At 39.4% G+C, this 17,757-nt stretch overlaps 1 protein-coding gene across 7 annotated transcripts in view; it reads right to left on the bottom strand.

The window, feature by feature from the left end:
* Window positions 1-17,757, bottom strand: part of FAM110B (family with sequence similarity 110 member B) — a 113,993-nt gene that overhangs the window by 58,109 nt on the left and 38,127 nt on the right. The window contains exon 3 of one of the 7 annotated variants that reach the window (XM_030943275.1): window positions 11,502-11,557. The exons of 4 other annotated variants lie outside the window; for them this stretch is intronic. The gene's annotated coding sequence lies outside the window, so the exon portion shown is untranslated. Of the gene's footprint in view, window positions 1-3,943; window positions 7,249-11,501; window positions 11,558-17,757 lie in introns of those variants that run through there. 2 more of the 7 variants (XM_030943273.1, XM_030943277.1) reach the window with 2 other exon arrangements.

Genomic DNA, 17,757 nt, shown 5'->3' with positions numbered 1-17,757 from the left:
TTATGTAGACAATAGCATCCAGGATTACTGTTTGCTGGCTGTATTCTGCATTTAATCTATCAAGTCACACTTAATACTGCAGGTAATACATTTAAGAACAATTTAAATTAATCACAACAGGAGATTAAGTGTAAAAAAAATTAATATCCATTTTGCTTTTAATTCACCATACCATTGTGAGAACTGCAAAAAAGAGCCACTTTCACTTCCTGCTCTATAAAACACAATTCTACTCTTAATATTGCAAATGTCTGACACACAGCTGCCCAAAGCTAGACATATTTCATTCACTCAGTTTCTAAATCCACATGGTTGGTCCCCAGGGTAACTTGTGCTAGGCAAAGAGCCCTGCAGGAGGGGAAGGCAGGGCAGGACAGATATTCCCTGCCACCAGCTCTCCTGTGCCCAGTCCCAGGGCACGGGAGGACTCATGTCCCTGAACTGGAGCAAAAGCTGTCTGCATACAAGGAACATTTTGGAGCCCATTAAACAGTGCTGCTGCATCAGTGTGGGAAGAGTGTCACAACAATAAGGCCATCCCAAGCTGAGGCACCGAGAAGACACATCCTGCATCTTCACCCAGCCCAACAGTCTTCAGATTTGAAGAATGAAATGATCTTCACTCAACAAAATACAGAAAACAGGCTATTGATTTCCTGTGAGCTCTCAAAGTGTTATAATAAGCATTTATAGATGGGCTATTGAATGTCTCGACCATTTAAGCAGACAGTCATTTCATCAGCAAAGTAATAACTGGAGTTGGCTCCAAAAACAGAGGAAAAGCAAAAAATGGAGCTTTAGGGCACAATGTCACTTTTCTTATTCTAATACAAACCTTTATGTATATATCACTGGCTGTTACTCGACTTAAAAACTGTAAGGCATGTAAGTACAAATCCTGCAAAATAAACACTGTAGTAATACTTTAAATCCTTACGACTTTTTCTGGAGTATCTCTTTCATTGCTAGCAGGCTACAAAAAAAATGCATTAACCTTAAGTATCATCTTTCCCCTTTAGACTTGGTAAGGGTTTAAGTAATGCAAAATTCACTTATATGCACAGCAGTACAGGGACATAATATCTTAAAAGGGAAGAGCTAGTGCAGCACTGTTTATATAGCCACTCAGTTTACTGCATATATCCCATCTCCAGCCAGCAGCCAAATCTGGTACTTCTAACATTACTCTTCCAAGAGTATTTCTATTGGATTATTATGACAATACTAGTATGAGATTGAAAGTGTTTTCTACACAAACATATGTTAGAGTTATATGGTAGAAGATATATATGTATTTATACCTGTTTACCTGCATATATAAATTAAACACTTGAGATCTTGATTTTCACAATGTACTTTTGTGTCTTAACCACACATCTGTATACACACATACATACTGTATTCCTGTTGGGGAAAAAAATGTTTCCTTTTCACATAACAAGGGACTTCGAGTTTTAACTGCAGGCAACGCATCAGAAATGAGAACAGCTCACAGAGGCACACAACTAACATGCAATGCATACATCTCCTAACAAAAGAGTAATTAAAAACTTTTACATCAAGAAAATCCCTTACAAAGCTTGAATACAAAATCTCATTGATAATAATCTGAAGTGTGTTAAATTTCCTGGAGCAATACACTGGTTATAGTTAAAATATGCTTATAGCAACAAGGATGTCAACTTTTTAGAGAGCAATCACAAACTGTTGCTTCTATTTGTTTTCTTAGTTTATCAAGAAGAAAAATGAGGTTGTTACAAAATGAAGCAATAACAAAGTAGCATATTCCTGGCTGTTAAGCTATTGCAAAGCTAAATCACAAGGTCACCAGTTCTAGTTTCACTTCTGTCACGTTTTCTTGTGACGCTTGCATAGATCATCACAGCTCTTTCTGGAGGCAAAATAGCTGAATAGCTGCTGGTGCATCACTTCAGTTCCAATGGGTTGTGATATTACCTGTATCCACCCCCAAAAATACAATAACTTTTACAGCGTTTTTCCAGACATACTTTATGCTGATTACAAACGAGAATAGCCTAATACATGGAGCAGAAAACATCAGCCTCTCCTCTCTCAGAAACCCACTCGTCTGGATATGGTAAACATGTGATTCAGATGAGGATATTTACCTTCTACATTTCATTATTACTAACAATGATTTCAGTTACTCCTTCATGGAATGCTGTTGCAAAGGTTATAAAAACATAGATAAATTACTTAAGGTGATCCTCTGTTAAAAAAAGGCAGAAGCCATAAATCAGCTTAGAGCATCTTTAAAACACTTTTGGTTGGTAACTTGGGGCAATGAGGGAATATGGAACAGCTCAAGAATAACATGCCTTCACATCCTGAGTCCTCCCTGTCCAGGTTTGACTGTCACAATGCAAAAATGCGATTTTTCAAGTCTGCCTAAAGGAAAACAACTTCAAAACCAGCTCCTGGAATATGAAAAAACAGCTTGCTCTTGACTAAAATAGATACCAAGTTACCTGTTTTAGTCAACAGCAAAACTTCAGCTATTATGTACCAGCTGTAATTATACCTCCCAAATACTCTTCTGTCTGAATAAACAATCACAAATAATAAAGAATGTGTTTTTGCTGTACCCACTGCCATATAAAGTTGGCAACTGAATAAATGCTCACATTTGAGGGTTTCTACTCAGCAGGTAACAGTTTCACACCACGTACTTTAAAAGGGAACAACCTAAATTACACTTTGGTTTATACAGCAGAAAAAACCTCTTCAAGGATAAGTGCAGACGGAAGAATGAAGACTAATACCAAAATAGCTCCTGTTCCTAACACCTTTCTGATCCTGGCTGAGACAATCTACTCGTACCTCGGACGCATGGTGGCAGCCAGCCAGCCAGATGACTGGTGACTTAATATACAAGTTCATGTGGGCTCTGGAGTTTGACACAGACAAGGGCATTAACTCTGAAGTCTCACCAGTCAGCCTTAATATTCAAAACTCATCAAATGAGTCATGCCTACATTATGAGACTTTTTTTAATACTTTTTGCTTGCTTTCTTTTGTTCTGAATAGCTTTCACTGTAGAATATTTTCATTAAATATGCATGCTTTTTATAGGAAAAGTTGTGATCAATTGATGCGTAGGTCAAGTATGAAAAAACTTAAATGAGTATGACGCTATGATAAATACTGTAATAGTCTCAGAATCACAGATTAAAAGATTGGCATATATATATATCTTGTTTCTTTCTACTGCTGAAGGCAGTTCTCACAATAAACAAGGCTATGGGCCAAAATCCAGCCTTTGAGAACAATAAATACGTACAAAATACATGTATGTGCAAGCAAAGGATATATTGAAATCTACCAGGCTGAATAGCTTCAGTTTCATTTTGAAAGCCACTTAAAATAAAAGCCAGTAGATGAAACAAAGAATCCACCCAAACATGAAGGCTCCAGCATCTTTGTTGAAAGAACAATAGCATAATACTCCTCATCCCTCTACCTTGTTGCAAGAGAACCATCAAGATAGTTATTGCTGTGATCATATTAAAGAATACTTTACAAAATTATTCTTTAAACTGATAAATATTTACAGATTTATCTTCATATGCTAATAGTTATAAATGCTCTAATTCAATTCCTCGGCAGAAAACATTCCACTAAAAGAAATATTTCTATTAGCATAACAAAAGGCAACCAGTAAAATCACTGTCATGCACAGGCTCAAAATTTCAGATGAAAGCAATATTCTCATAGAAATATGCTCTATTTTTGAACTGAACCCACTCCAATGATATGTTTTGCAATCTGACGGTTCTCCCACCGGAGTATACATGACATTAACGAAAGCAAGATCAAATTAAACAGATGACATGATTAACAGTATTCATTTCATGCATGACTGTTTTACCGGAGAGATAAAGACCTGAAAGTAATTACCACCAAGTAAAACTCCTTCACTGACCTCTCCACTCCCAGGCTAGCAGTCCTTAAGTACTGACGCTTTGCAACAAAGACCAGTGCCTTTCATCTGTGGGCTTTCTTTTACGCTACAAGCTGAGCACCTCTCCCGTTGCATGCACGCAGTACCTCTCTGTATCTATGTCTGTAATGCAGCATAAAGATTACTGGGGAAACCTATCAAACCGGCAGGCAGCAACCCCGGCCGCCAATAAGCGGGAGGCACATGCAGAATCCAGCACATGCTCGCTGAGGCTCGCAGGCTGGCACCGCTGCTGAGCAGGCTGCTAATCTAATTATAGCCCTTCGCCGAGCACAGCGCTGCCGAGGGAGCGCAGGGCTGCCCGGGGAGCGCAGGGCTGCCGAGGCACCCGCGGAACCACGGCCCGGCCGAGCACACCTTGCAGCCCGCAGCATCACCGTCTGCGACTGCTGCTTGTCTGGGTGCGTCACCATCAAATCCCTGGCTGGGGTTTTGCGGTGGTGTTGTTGTTTTGCTGGGTGATTCACCTATGAGGGGGTTTGTCTCCATCTCTGAAAAGCAGGATCTGTTTAGGTGTGCCCTTTGAGAAGCTCACCACTTGCAGTTTGCTAGGTCTGCTTTAAGGAGACAATAAAACGAAGACGTTTGTTCAGCCAGCAGGAATTCTTGTTTTCAATGTACACATTGCCAGCACCATGCAGAGCAGATCTCAGCTTTTGTGCATTACTGCACGGGCTACAACGTGGACCTCAGATCAGAGAGGCACCACACACATGCTTTCAGTGCACAGCAGCCCTACAGAAGTCAACAGGACCCCCTCTGTCCTTTACATTTACCCGTGGGCGGACACCCAGATGATCAGAGGGCTTCTGTGTGCATTGGCACATAAAGTCCTAACTAAGCTTTCACGAGGCTACGGTGCAAATGCCAAGGAAATTTTTGCCATTATACAAAACAACTTAAGTCGTTTGAGAAATACTTACCACGAGCAAAGACTACTCAGATGCAAGGGGAACTAACACAACCAAGTCGTACATGCTTACTTATGCTTATTCTATAAATAAGTCCACAAAACAAAGGAATGTTATGATCCAAGAGAACATTGTGTATTCGAAAGATGCTGGGAGCTTTTACATCAGGTAAATAATAATGAAAAAAGATACAGACGCTTGTTTAGTCTTCCTTGGTAGTACACTTCAATTAATCTTCACTCTGTTTAGCACAAACAGAAAAAAAACACTCTTCAGATGTTTCCTGCTCCCACATGGTTCATATAATCACCTAAGCTCTACATTGACCAAAAGGTTTTCAAACATCAGTGACAAGATGGAAATACACAGCCTGACTATCGGAAAAACCAGTTGTGGCGCCAGCTCTCTCTTGAGATACAGTACATTTTTCATGACTGATATTACAAAAATATCATATGCATTATGCATATACAAACTACAATGCATTTCTAAGATGTTTGATTAAGTTACACATAAACCATACACATAAACATTACACTAGCAAGATCTTGAACCCCACTGCAATAACGAATTCCACTGTGCCCACACTGGCATTTTTCCTAATTCTTTGCTCTTATCACCAGCCCCACATAATATCAGGCACAGTCCAAGAGCATGATATGAAAGGCTGTCTATAAACACTTTCTAGCTATTGTACTTACTTCAGTACAAAAATTATATTTGCTACTATATAAAATTTTACTAACGGAACAAGATCTCAATGTGGTAACACTGCAAGACCATATTTACTGGCAATATGTAAATAGCTACGTCACAGCTTTCTTCATCTGCCAGTGAAAATTGCTCATAAAGAGTTGCTCTGTGCTAGAAGTAAACTTCAGTGCTGTAAAAATAATATTTTCAAAGCTATATATGGCTGGAAATAAAAAAGAAGTGCAGGAATAGCGACATTTTACTCTTTGATTCAATGTTCAGTCAACATGAAGTTTTGTGTTTTGATAAAAGAAGGCTGTTTTATTAAGTCTTTCTTTTTAGATTACATCACCTAAGAAGCTCATCAATTTTTATAAACTGTGTTTCTTTAAAATACTGTGGAATATTCCAAGTTTCTCAGCCATACTCCTTGAAACCAGGAAACTATGTACTTAATGAAGAAGGCAGGAGAGGCAGTTATACAGGGGTTAAAAACATAACTGGAAGAGTTCAAGAGGCATGTGAAAAAGATGCACAATGATTTGATGCTCAGATCAAAAATGTTATCTTTGTAATGACTTTTTGCCAAAGATAGCAACAGGGGAATAAGACCAATAAAAGCCTTTACCCTAGTCCTCTGATTATTTGGAATGCTAAGAAAAAGAAAAGATACACAAACAAAAAAATAAAGTCAAAGAGACCCAAACCATTCTTTTAATCTAATTCCCATTCACAAACCATGAAGGCACGTATGACACTTCAAAAAATGACCAGAAAAACTGAAACAGGAATTAACCAGGCTTCAGCTGCTATGGGGCTCTCAGTTTTGGCTCCCTCCCATGCAGGCTGTTAAGCCTACATGTGTGTCCCCCCTCTGCCCAGCAGCTCCCCAAGCCCTCACTGCTTCACCCTGTTCATTTCCAGCACAGCTCCCCAGCAGCCAGCCTCTGCCTCCTCCCACAGAGCTGCTGGCTCCAAGGGCATTCACCCACAGCCCCAGCAAGGGCTGCCCTGGCAGCACACTCTCAACACACCATTGCAGCAGGCTGTTTATTCCAGGAGTTGCTTTCTCTTTTAAAACATCATGGTGGCAGCAGTAGTTGAAGGACCCACAAACAACTGCAAAGGTGCATTTCAAGAGACACCTATTTGTCTCTGCAGCAGAATCAATACTCACTAAACCTCTGTGCTTGGCTCTGCAGATCAGCCAGAAGAGTGCTGATGTCTATGGCATTTTTACACTTGCTTTTAACCACTGTGACGCTATGCTGGGTCAGGATGCTATGGGGAACTGCACAGTGGGGCTAACATTTAGGGTCAGTGGTCATTCACAAGAACCCACATTTGGCAATAGCAGATGGCTAAAACTCCAACTGAGGCTGATGCAGAGCTCCACCAGCCTGCCCTGCCACCCATGGTGATAGCACACGAGCACCTGGAGCATGCACTGGACCTGTGACAGGACAGAGCCATCTATAGATGCGCCAGCAAGAGAAGCCAGGAGAGGTTTCATAAGGACACAGTCACAAGAGACTCATCAGATCCCAGAGAACACAGGTTTCATGAGGACACAGTCACAAGAGACTCCAGCAAGTCTCTGTTGGAAATGAAGAAATTGTGGAAGGTATGCAAGTTGGCCAATATTCGGCAGACTTTCATCGAAAGCAAAAGCCTGTCCCTGGCACAAGCTACCCGCCTGTGCTAAGCTTCAAGCTCCCGCTCCTCCGCATGGAAACAGAAGGTCTCTACAACATTTTTAGCAATTATAAGCAAGTAAGGCTTTCTCTAGCTCAGCTCCTTGACAGAAGAATTTCAATTAAAATTTTCCAAAACCATATGGTCTGAGGCAGATGCCCATCACAGAGGGGAGGAGAGAGGAAAACCTATGAGGGTATGATGAATTCATCATATGACACTAAAATCAGCTTCCTACAGTGGAAACTCTCTAGCTAGCACATTAATGAATTTTACACTTCATTTAGGCATATCTAAGAGAATTAACAAACAGATTACTATTTTGGAACAAATAACTTTTTACTATATTATTATCACTTGTGTAAGTACTTCCATATCCAATTATTTTAATACAAGAATATCTTCAAAATTTCTGATGTGTCTTGCAACCGAACAGGTTTTACTCTGAATATCACTTAAACTTTGGCTTAAAAATGTATCAAATATTGCTTGCAAACTGCTACTTCAGTTACTTAATTAGATTTTGCAAAGTATAGTAAGCATATGGAATAAAAATGAGTTGAGCAAAATGGCTGGTGAATCAACATGCTGTATTTCTAAAGGCAATAGTGTGTATATTTCCAAGCTGTAGCCTTGAGAGGTTGAACTGAACCAATTACTCTAATGAATATTTTACTTGGCTTGATGCATTCATTAGACTTTCAGAAGTTAGCTAAACCACCCCATGGTTATGTTAACATAACAACAAAATTTTATGATTTTTGGATGGTACCTCTGACATTCACAAAATTTAAAAGATAAGGGGACATTTTTTTCTTCCGCTAATTTTTCTACATTCCAGTTTTCCTTCCCAAATAAATTTATCTAGCATTATTTTCTTTTTCCTTTGAAAACAACCATCGATTTCACAACAGCTATTTGCTGAGCTCTTTCCTTTCCTAGGCAAGTATATGGGAAGTCTGCCAACTGGTTGCAAACTCATCACTCATCATCATAATTTATGGAGGAAAATAAAACATGGTCCAAGTGTTTGCTGCATAAACTTTTCTCTGGAAGTCAAAAATGCCTTGAAGTTGGCACTCAGCGTGAACAAACTTATTTTCATTTTGTGTAGCATGAGGACATTTCTTGGATTGTCCCAATTGTGATTGGTAAGCAAACAGTTACCTATCCACACGTGTGCATTTGTCAATGCTCTCAATCATGTTTTGAAGTCAGACAGATAACCTGGAACTTCAAGCTTTATTTTTTTTTTCAAATATGCTCATTATATCCATAAAGGTCCCAGATATAACTCCTCTGTAAGCTTAATAACAGGCAGAGATGTCTCTATATTAATGCCAGAGACTCGCTGCAGGATGGCACAAAGATTGATCCCTACAAATGCTATTTGCTATAGCATTCTTACTCACCTTTATCTCAGAATCATAGTAAAACCAAACAAAAAAATCCCTCATTCCCGCATTTCAAGGTACATTACCATCCCTCACCTCCACAGACCTACATGCTAGCAGTATCTTCACTGCAGCCTGACTGAAATGATGACATCAGTCCATCAGTGGCACCTCAGAGAGCCAGGGGAGGAGCAGTTCAGCTGTCAGTGAGGTGTGTTTCATCCTATTGCTGATGCATGTGGCATAAAAGGATCTAAGGGAAGCCTGCAAGATGTTTGCTGTGCTGAGCACTTGTACTTCAGACACAAAACCAAAAGGGGAATAATAACACAGTATTATTCTATTCTTAAGAACACACAAGTCCCAAACAAAAGGTCATGTAAAAGACTTCACATTACCCTGAAACATGCCACCTAACACATCTCCATACCAATGTCAACTTTACATTCCTTCTCAAGTTCCATCCATTTTTCCTCCAGTGCAAGGTTTTCTTGAAATCTACACCATATTTCAGCAGTAACCTCAAACAACATCAATACACTTTGTGCCCTCTTGTATTTCCACCTTACTTATTCCTCTCTCCATTTCCTTTCCTCACAGCTACTACCAGAGATCCAGCATGAACTGTCCATTTTGAAAGGAGTAACACCTGCCAGCACAACCAAGGCCTTCCCAAGACCAAAACATGAGTCCCTTGTAGCCACCATTTCACAGCCTCTGGCTGACCAGCCAGATGGCCACAAAAGTTGGTGAACCACAGAAAGGGACCACACTGTTTACAATAAGCACAGAAATAGCTTTAAACAGTGCATCCAGAACAGGGACCCCATATAATGCATGACTGACTCACACAGAACCAATGATCACGACCCTAGAGAGTCAAAGATTGGAAAATATATTCTAGAAAAAACAGCCTCTGCTTCTAAATGGTGAAGTGAGAAAGACACATTTGCAGACCAGAACAAAAAAAGAGTGCAATTAAAAAAAACCCAAAAAACCAAAAATAAACAAAAAACCCCAAACCAAAACCAGCCCCCATGACTGAAGTAAGATATTGAAGCCCTAACACAAGATGTAACGGTAGCAAAAGTTAACTGCTTACAAACAAGGACAGAGGAGGTTAAAACTACACTGGAACAAGCCACAAAAGGGCTTCATAAGTTGAGACACATTTTTTGTAGTTGTTGGTGGAAAATAGGGACCCTGAGAGCATCACCTAACCCTAAAAGCTGATAGACAAATACTGATTCCCCTAATGGAAACGCAGAAAAAAGAGCTTGCAATATAGTAAGTAAACTTCCAGCACCTCCACATTATTAATCTTCATCACCCTGGTGGCATTTTCTTCTTCTCTATTTAGTAGCATGCTCACTATGATTACCTTGCTGAAATGGGTGACACAACCTGATGCTGAGTATATCCAGCTGAGATAAGACTGGCCTGGGAAAACTTTAAATACAAGTCTTCCATTAGAGGACAGGTGTAATTTTTCAAAAATGCTATGCTGCAAAGAGTGCAAAGGCTGAAAGATGAAGTATAGCATTCCTCCCTTTGAAGAAAAAACTCTGTCAGACCTGCTCACTTCTGTAATTAAGAATGTTATTTCCAATTCTGAGTAGAAAGAGCAGCTCCAGGGTTTTCTTTGATCTTCTATGATGACAATGAAGACACATCAGGCTCTCTAAACCCCATTGTTTTTTTATTCTTCAAAGACTGTTTTTCACTCTCTTACATCTCTCTGTGCAAGGAGGTGTTTATGTTGAGCTGCAAGATGCAACTAGAAAGCAAGTCAAGGAGTGACTGTTGGAACATGAAGTGGTTCTTTGCAGACACTAATGCACACAGGCACTTGCACAAAACCCTCCTTGCTGCCAGGCAGCTCTCTGGGAGCTCACAGATTGCAAACCTTTGAGACTTCAAGTCTCCAGTCCACACCCATAATTCAGGGTTTCAGAGCAACTCTAAGATCTTATTACTTTACACCAGAATTGAAGATATTTAGCACAATGAATCCCAGAAGAAAACTATGCATTGGCTTTGGTTACCTCAGAAATCAAGGCTAACGAGTTTGAAGCCAGCCTATTAAATGTCAAGCCCTTTTAGCCAAAAGTAAAATAAATTTAGATTCTAATCTTAGAAAGATTATAATTAAATTTTTAGAAATTGTGTCCATATAAAACCAGCAACTGTGCCTCACCATACTGGAATCCAGTCTCACGGTCTTCTTACAAGAAGCCAGAAGCATTTTGCTGGCACAGATGAAAAGCCTCTCCAGGAAGAGAGATTTAATTATTTAATAGAGCAAGTCAAAAAGCTCTTTTATGAAAGAGTCATCAGGACTCTTATTCCATATAATGTTCCTAAAGAAGAGCATACTTTCATCTTGGGCAGCTTGTACACCTAGCAAGTTAAATTTTGCTGAGCTGATAAGATCCTCTTACCCTTCTTCCTAGAACTTCTTGATGCTTTTCTCCAGTCCTCTAATGCATAAGATCCTCTTACCCTTCTTCCTAGAACAGCTTGATGCTTTTGTCCAGTCCTCTAATGCAAAATGAGCACAAAAGTCACATAAAAAGGGCTATAAAAACTTAGCATAAATGGAGACAAATGAGTGCCCATTTCTCAAGCCAAATGGCTCCCACCCCTTCCTTTCCATCCTTCTCTGAACATTTGAGCAGACACTTCCCTCCCTGCATGGTGCTCCAACTAAGGTGAAGGGGAGAGTGATGATCCCACCAAAACTAGCATGAGCACTGAGAAGTGCTCTGAAGACAAGGAAACGTGCACTAGGGGAATTCTACCACATTCTAGGGACAAATTACTTACTGTTCTGCCTTTCTTGGGTAATGCAGCAGGCCTTTCTTCATCCTCCTCTCCTAGTCCTGGGAGGGAAAAAAAAGTGCCTAATTTCCCAGAAGCACATGCCTGCATGGCACAGTAGCCTCACACAAACCACCACTTGTAATACTACTGGTGTCAACTACCAGAATTTCTTCAGGTGGCAATTCTTATGAAGTGCCCAAACCAGATGAAACCTTTCAGATCTTGTCCTAGATATAACTCCACTGCACTTCCAGAACAAGTTTCTAAAAGCACAAGCATTAGAATTTTTAGTTTTAAATTAAGCAAATTGGAAATACGTAACAGCCTTCATCTCACAGGCACTGTAATTAAACACTGCTTGCACACACATCACATTAGTAGGCGTTTATTATTTTGTCAAGAATTTATATCAACATAAGATTAGGAAAAATCAGGGTAACAGTTACAGGCCTGAACCTAGTCTTCATTGCTAACTCACACACAGCAAGTATAACTCAGCTTTTCTAATAACGTATCCAGTGAAGCTCAGTGCCTGAGATCATTGACTTCCCACTACATCAAGTGGATGGCTCTCAGCAGTGAGTCTTAAAGTCCTAAACATATCAGAGGTAGGATGGGCAATCAGTAATCCCATACAACATAACCTTAATAGCATTGCAGGAACCCTTTTTGTCCCTACAGAAAGCAGGCACAAACAGGGGAAGGTAAGATCAAAAGGTGAGCGCTCAAAACTAAGTGAAGTCAGAATTGGACATTTCAGTCAGTCTCAAATATTTATCTCCTGAATGTTCTACAACAATGCAGTCTTTACTGACATGAGCCAAGAAAGTCTCTTCTTGCCTGAATCAGGGTTTATAGAAGAAGCTGCTCCAAAAGTAATCCTCAAATAAAACAGACACTGAAATTTTCAAAGCAAATTCCAGTAGTCTGTAGTCAAAACATAAGCAGCATAACCACAGTAAAAGGGCTGCTAGAAAAATGAAACATAAGCAAATTACAGAGTTACCTAAGTGTTTAACACAGACTTCACTGTATGCATTATTTGTATTCTCTAACAGAAACTGCGTAAGTATGAAAAATTGCAGAACTTGAAAAATGTCAAAATTTCTATACTCAGTTGGACTGCTGCTGGCAATTCCACCATATCCACTAGCATGAATATTCCTATTTGGAAGGACTGAGTGGAAGCAATGTGGATAACCCTGCATGCAGGACTGAGTTCTCATGCTGATCAGTTCAGCACATAGGCTGCAGCATCTGCACAGCTAACTTGCAAAAATCTAATCATTTATCTCACTTACAGTATTCAAGCTGTTCAGAGTACATACAACTCCCTCATTTATATAATTCCGTATCTGTTTCATTTAAAACAAACGGAAACAGCTTTGACATATTGATGTTGGGAAGAATTTAGAAGGCTCATTTTCTCTTGGGGTACTCCACATATAATAAACTCTCGTGGTAAACTAGTACACTACATCAGGTAAAAGTAGCTTCTACTATTGTTTTGCATCACATCAATAAAATGAGACTAAAAACTAACCAAATTAGATGTACTATTTCTCTTTTAAAATCCTACACTCTATGTTGGAGCAAAAAACTATTTCAGAAGTCTGTATTCATTCAGAACTTGGAATTTAAATTTACTTTCTCAGACCTAAGAGTGCATAAAGGAGAAGTCTGAAAATTATCTATGATGTTTTGCAGTATTCACATCATTTTTTTGGATCTCTGTATATTTATTATTTCAATTCCCAAAACCAGTGGAAGAAAAAAATTGGAGTAAAACCAGAGACTTGTTAAAGTCCTCCCAATTATATCATATATTAGAACACCTCATGTCTCCCAACCCATGACACTCCTCCAGCCTTATGTTTGGCAGAACTTACAGGTAACTTCCTCAAGTAAATAAAAATACAAAACTAAGTGGGGATAAGTGATCTGGCCTGGATATTAAAAAAATAAACTCTAAGATCTGCAGAAGCTGCTGGTGGTGAAGGAGATGCATGTCAGCACTTGAGAAGTACATTATGTCAGAAAAAGCCTAAACACAACAAAACAAAAGGAAATCAAAAAACCATGTGTCAAAGAAGAAAAAGACAACAAAAATACACATAAAAGGTATTAATAGGCAGAGAACTCCAGAAAACAAAGGATGCCTCCCAGGTGGCAATAGATCTTCACTCACCTCATCAACTCGCAAAGTCTGCTGCAGGCAGATCTACACAACTTGTGAGGAAAACAGTAGAATTGTCATTGTTGTGTAGATTATTTGTATCTCACTATTACAAAGCTCAGGGGAACTTACCAATAACTACTTTGGAAATAAAATTATCCAGGCAAAATCCTTCCCAGCAGCAACACAAGCAGCAGCTCATACTTGCCAACTGTATTTCTTGTAGTGTAGACATAACTTTTTTTACAGACAGACAGATTTAATTTACATAGTCTTCGAGGCAATCAGATGGAAAAAGAGTATTGATTTCTTGTCTGACCCCCTGCAATTCAGCACTTTGATAGGATTAGCTGGAAGGGCTGACCCCCCCACCGTGGTTAAATACCACGCTCTGTGGCACACAGCAATCTGTCGGCAGAGGGGGAATGTAGCTAAGGCCAGGGTCATGCCTTGGCAAAGACCAACCTCCAAAACGAAGGCACCACTGCAGGTAGCAGAGAGAAGACATCTCTTCTTAAAAATAGTATCACCTCCAACTGAGAAGTGCAGCCTGTTGGCAGGTTGGGGTCAAGTTATGTTGTGTTTGGAGGTACTGTGAAAGGAGATAGAGAACTTACCCTCCGAATGTCTTGACCATCCCAAGAGAAAGCCTGCAGAGGCTGCATTCGTGGGAACACTTGGGAACACTTCCCACATTGTTTTGGGTTTTTGTTTTTCTAAACATTAATTAAACTCACTGTAGCCTACCACTGACAAAATGAAGATAGAAACAAGGATAAGAAGATAGAACAAAGCTAAAGATGGGTATAGTTACCTGATGCTTTAGATAACTGGTGAGTCATTTGAGTACTTGCACTAGAATTAAGGCATTCAAAAATTAAAGGCTGCTGTCATGCAATCTATAAAATAATGAAAGACTACACTCTGTGCATATCCAGGCTGCATCTCATAGATCCCTTCTGCCCCACCCCCCCTTGCCAAGATTATGTGTATTTTTTGTTACAAGATAAAGCAATTGCCTTTTTATACAATGTTCTTTAATACAAGGAGTACCATTAATGTGAAGAGACTCAAAATACTAAGTTAAGAAGATATGGAGCAAACATCATTTAGGACATCTTCTCCTGCTTCCCTTAACACTGATATTTAAAATGTTGACTATAACTTAAATACGTGAGTGCGGTAACTTAGTATAATCAAAAGCAATTGTCCAAGGAAATGTGATCTAATACTTGTAATTGAAAATTATCTTGCAATCTGATCTAGAGAATAAAGAAAACAGAGACATCATTCAGGTGAGTCAACATTTTCATTACCGGCTGCCTATTGCAGTGAAAAAAGTGAATGAGCACTGCAAAAGATGTTGTTGTAGAAAAGAGTTAAGATGCAACTTGAAACAGTCACAAAGTAAGCATTGTTTATATAGTTTTATTAATTCTTTTGAACCTGTTCTTGTTAGTAGAACACAGAAAGAGAAGAGAGACGACAAACAGAAAGCTCTACAGAAGACCAAACCCTACAGGAATAATCCACAGAAAACACAAGACTTCATTTACAACTGATGCAAATATAGCAAGCTTGGAAATTGGACTGATTACACTTTAATGCCAAACAGTTCCAGATAAAGACAAATCACATTGAAATTACTGGGTTTTTGCTGAGGTCATGTATTTTGGTCTTTCTTCATTTGTGTGGCTCACTCTTGGGCACTTCTGATCAAATACTGCTTATATGACATAGGAGAAAATACTTCACTTTCTTTGAAAGCTTAGAGCACCTAATCTAGTATAAATTACAAATTGTGGCTGCAACAGGCAGCAGCAATAAAAGAGACACAGTGATATTATTTTTTAACTTTTTTTTTTTGGTTAAACAGTATTAAACAGATCTATGCAAAAATATGTTTCTTTCTGGAAAATACAGATCAGAAAACTATTTTGAAGATGTCAACACATACAAATCAGGGAAGGCTGACTTAGCTTCCAAATTGTGTATTTATCTAGCACAAGTATTTATACTTAAGTCTATTAAAAAGAAACTTGCTAATTGTTGGGAGTAACAAGCTCTTCTCATTACATTGTGTCATTGCAGGAGGACTCAGGGACAACAGTGGAAAAATAGAATCAGCCACAAAAGAGTTCACAGAGAATTTATTTTCTATTCTTTGTACTCTTCGGACTTCAAGAGATCACAAAGCCTAGTACCAGTTCCTCTGGAAAAAATAAATTGGGGTTCTTTTCATTCAACACAACTTTTAAGAAACAGGCCTAGGTGGAAACATTTAATTTTATCGCAGAGCAGGTAATTCTGGATCACCCACTATCACCAGCATGACATTAGCTGCCCTCATGGAAGGATAAAGACTATCTTGAAAAGCTACATCTGGTGCCATGACAGAACTTCTGGAGAGATGGGAGACAACTCCAGAACGGGCAATGACAGCAGTGAAATTCCAGGACTGAGGTCCTCCACTGGAAATTCACTTACAGCTCACAACCTGGCAGATAAAGAAAGCTGCTTCCTCCGTGAAGGAGGGGTGCAGGAGTTCTTGGTGCAGAAGACACGTAGCTACTGCCTTCTGAACAGCTCAATGCCCCCTATCACTACTGGTCAGCACTAACCAGACTTCACTGAATAATCCACAGTGGGCACTCAATGCTCAAGATTAGCAGTCAACTGATGAATTTGATCTACTGGCCACATTTGGTACATCAAGCCCCTTATGCAACCGTATCTAGTGGATGCAACAGAAAGGTTATCCCACCCAATGCCTCAATTATGTAAACTTTCTCACTTGGATAGGGCCCCAAAAAACCTTTGGTTGAATAAAAATTAGATTCACCACAGGAGTTAAATTTATTTAAAACAGAGAGAAGATCCAATGTAATTAGAACAAAGAAAACAACCTCTCTCATATACTACATGTTTTTGGAATATCCTTCTTCATAAATTTAAGTCTAATCTTCCTTATAAAAATTTTACAAGGGCCAGAATTTGGTTGTTTTTAGGTTTTATGGCTCTTTCAGGGAAGTAGTAAGATCACATACCTTGTATTTTGACGGTGCACCTCTGGTAATTAATACAGCTGAAAATGTCATTATCTCTGAATATGTATCCACTGAAGAAATAGCAGGAACACCTAGTCAGTTCCACTACTAGGGGTGAGGGTGGAAGACCTGAGCATCTCCTAGGAAAATAACTTTACAATTGTCACAGCTGAAAGAAAAGCTTCCAAAAGAACAAAGCTTGCAATTCATACCGAGTCACTTCTGCATATCAACACTGACTGTAGCTGGGATCTTATCGAACTGTTGATTGTTGGCTTTGTTTTTTGTAAGCATTTAACAATAAAAAATAATCAGAAGAAAAGGGAGAGGCAATCCATACACCTCTGCCCTTCAAGTCATCTCCTCTTGAGAGGCCAACTGCAGAACTTCTAGTTGACATGAGACAATGCAAAAGCCACACAACTCCTTTAGGTATCTGTGTGGTTTCCAGCAGTGACTGCCCAGAGCCACCTGGGAGACAAAGAACAGGGACCACATGGGTTGTGACAATGAGTACTTCACTGGGCACTGTACTGCAGTGTGAATGCCAGTATTCTCCTGTGGGCAGCCAAACAAAACGTTGGCTCTGATCCCTGAATATTCATAAATGTGCTCAAAGATTCTCCTTACCATCAGCATTTTCTTCACCGTATTGGCTTGGAGAAGACTACGGTGAGACCTGACTGCTTTTTTATCTTGATGAATGCTCATTTCCTTCTACTAGATCAGAACTTCAACATTATATGATGGAAAAGGCTAAGTCATAAGGGGATCCTCCTAGCAGTTAGGGACACCTTAAGTTTTGAAGGCCACATACAATGCAGACAAAACAGTGCTGAAAAAGACAACTTATTTCTCTTTCTGCAGTTGATGACCTTCACATGACTAATTCTCGGAGAAAATGCAAAACGCTGAATAACGGAACTCCAGCAAGGACCATAAAAGCCCAGAAATATCTCAAGAAGCAGCAAGAAATGGTGATTTGCTGTTCATAAAAGTTTGTATAAACTGAATAAAATTCTAAGACTTAAGAAGG

The sequence above is a fragment of the Camarhynchus parvulus genome, chromosome 2 (assembly GCF_901933205.1).
Source record: "Camarhynchus parvulus chromosome 2, STF_HiC, whole genome shotgun sequence".
Lineage (NCBI taxonomy): Eukaryota > Metazoa > Chordata > Aves > Passeriformes > Thraupidae > Camarhynchus > Camarhynchus parvulus.
The sequence above is the reverse complement of the archived record's forward strand: the minus strand, read 5'-3'. Positions and strand labels throughout refer to the sequence as shown.